Raw genomic sequence first — 3229 nt, 5'->3', positions numbered from 1 at the left:
TTATTTATTTATTAATACACATACATGTAAGCTTGTGTGCTCAATGGCATAAAAATGGCTTATAAGCCTTTGTCCTGTTGTTTTTTTCGATCAAAATTAGTTGCAGATGGCGCAGTGTGGCAATGCAATGGCGAAAATATGGCACCACTTACAATTGCATTTAGAGAAGGAAGTGCGTTAGTTTCTATTTCGATTTTTAGACAGATTAAAATTATACAATGATACTAAGAAAAATAATAATATACAAATTAGGAGGCGTGCAATGGTGCATAATAAGGTTTACTCGAAATCTGTAAAAATTATGTAAAAAGCCTGCCATCCAAGTTAACTGGTGTAAAGTGGATTAATGAAACGGGTACTGATTAAAAGATAACGGGTTCGATTAGTGGATAAAATAGCCCAGTTTTCAAAACTGATCAAATTATAGCAACTTACAGTACCGTGAGAAACAAAAGGGAGTTTTAAAACTGCTCAAATGCCAGCAGGCTGGTGTATTGATCAAAAGATAATGCGATTGAACACTGGTTAGAAATGACTGTCTATGAAAACTGATCAAATTATAGCAAGTTCGGGTACTGATACAAAAAATAGTGGATTAGAGTATCATTCAGAGGTATCTGGTTTAAAAAAACTGTTTCTGAGTATAGGAGATGCAATTATTGATACGTCCCGCAGTGGACTGATCGTTAAGACACGGATCCTAGCAGATCACCGAAGTCAAGCATCACTGGCTACGGTCAGTGTGCGGGTGGGTGACCACTTGGATCAGTCTGCGTAGGGACCGAGGGTGTGCGGTATTGGTCCTCGTTAAACTGTGCTACCGTAAAGTGCTCGACTTCGCGCGCAGGTCGTCGGGCTACCGAAGCGGGGGTGCCATCCCTTCCGCAGAGGATCAAAATTGTGATGGCATGTCTTCGGATCATCCTCCGGGATGTTTCCCAGACCGTCGCCAATAGCCCATTGTGCAGCTCTAGTGCGACGTAAAGTAACAACAACAACAACAACAGCAATTATTGATACAAATATATAATGAGTTCAAGTATTGATAAAAAGAGTAGGTTCGGAAACAATTCATACGACAGCGGTTCGAGTAATGAAAAATAGACAGTGATCTCGAATATTGGTAAAAAAAAAGACTGGTTCTGAAAACTAATCAAATTATAGCAGTTTCCAGTAAAATAGTCCCCAATAAAAAGACAGTCGGTTCGAGTATCGATCAAAAATGAATGGGAACGGAAACTGTTCAAATGATAGCGGATTCGAGTGCCAATAAAAAAGTAGTTGATCCCCGTATGGATTAAAAGAGATTATTTTCGAAATTTATTTGAATTGATGACATTTTGGCTGGTTTCTAGAGAAAGATAACAAGTTCGAGCATTGATTAAAGAAATGAGTTCTAAGTCTGGTCTAATGATAGTGGGTTCGAATATTGATCAAAAAGAGACTGATTACAAAAACTGATCAAATGATAGCAGGCTCGAGTACCGATAGAAAGTTATTGGGTAGTAACAAATTGCTAATCCCGAGAGTCCGGGTTTCGAGCCCGAACGTGAACAATTTTTAAAAATTATTTTTAAGAAATATATATNTGTTTATTATTATTATTATTATTATTATTATTATTATTATTGTAGCATAAATAAAATATTCCTTTACTTTCTATTACTTTTTTAAGTGTGTTGCTAATAAAAGCGTTAAAGTTAGAAAAGTTTTGCTCATACACTGCATATATATGTATATAATGTCCCATATTTCCTTTTAATATTAACCTCTCGTTGAAACTCAGTCATATATTAAATTAAAATAAAAGATGTTAACATGCCATAGGAAATATTGGGCGACTGCAAAATTTCCATCAGATTTTATTATCCATAAAGGAGAACAAATGAAAGCAAAATGAACATTTTCTATTATTGTGCATAATCCCTATTGCTATCTGTCAGGACTCTGATTCCTCTCTCACGCATTTGATCGACCCTTGTCCTGAGTGTCAGAGGGTGAGGGACACAGGAAGTGTCGTTCCCCTCGAGTGGGGGTGGAGTAAGTAGAAGTGAAGGACATCTTTTTTTCATCAAAAATATATTCTAAGTAAACGAAATCAATGAAATACTTTAAAAACATCAAATCATTGCTTATTAAACTCATCAATAATTATCATACTCATTAATCATACAAACAATACTATAGCTAATTGGCCAATCCTTTAAGCTTAAATAAAATAAAACATCAGGTTCACTTTAAACTAAAACGGAATAAACTTATCCCTTTAACTAACTACCCCTTTTTTAATTTCTTCAACGATGGAAATGTGAGCGTGTAATTCCTTTCTTTCATGCACAAGATAAAGCTTACCTCCCTTCATCATGCTATCAATTGCCCTCCTCGGCAGAGAGTCTTTACCTTCTTTTTCTGTGTAATAGGGTGGTAGCTCAGGCTTCGTATCTCCTCCGGCGATAAAAGTCCCATTCCAGTACCGTCTCTTCAGCACCCGTCGATGCTGTCGTTCCACAGCCACAAACTCCTTTAGGCAATGCTCTTTACTAGGCATTTCTCATCGTAGTAATCATCCTTCTATCGGAACAAATTCCATCAGGCAGCGCTGTTTACTAGGCATTTCTCATCGTAGTAATCATCCTTCTATCGGAACAAATTCCATTAGGCAACGCTGTTTACTAGGCATTTTCCTCATAGAAAGCATCATTCTATCCTTGCGATGATTCTTTCCGCTTCGCAGTCCTTCTTAGATCTTTACGGTGATCCTGGCGAGGATTCTGTCCCAGATAGCAATATAAGGTTTTTTCAACACAACAAAAATCTTTTAATGCAAACCTAAAAAGGGTTTTTTACACGGTTTACGTGTAAACCTTCTAACCTTAAAACGAGGTCTGCGACAATCTGCTCTATTCTACGCACATTACCCTAATCCAAAACCTTGGAAAACAACCTTCAACATAACAACCTTAAAACGAGGTTGTCTTAGGGTTTTCAAGCGGGAAAAAAAACCTTGAATAAAGCTAGTTCTAAGATGAAAATCATCTTAAATCTATATAATTAAAAGGTTTCCGTTTGCAGCGTTTTCGTATGCTCATCTAAAATCTACCCTGTCATAAGATTTTCATTGACAATGCAATTTAATGCTATTGCTAGTGTACGTCGGCTAAAACGTCATTCTGATGTCATCTCTCCCACGATTGCATGGCGGCGCGTTTCATTATTTGTTTTATATTTT

This window comes from Parasteatoda tepidariorum, chromosome 10 (assembly GCF_043381705.1).
Source record: "Parasteatoda tepidariorum isolate YZ-2023 chromosome 10, CAS_Ptep_4.0, whole genome shotgun sequence".
In the NCBI taxonomy this organism is placed as follows: Eukaryota; Metazoa; Arthropoda; class Arachnida; order Araneae; family Theridiidae; genus Parasteatoda; species Parasteatoda tepidariorum.
Note: the sequence above shows the minus strand (reverse complement) of the source record.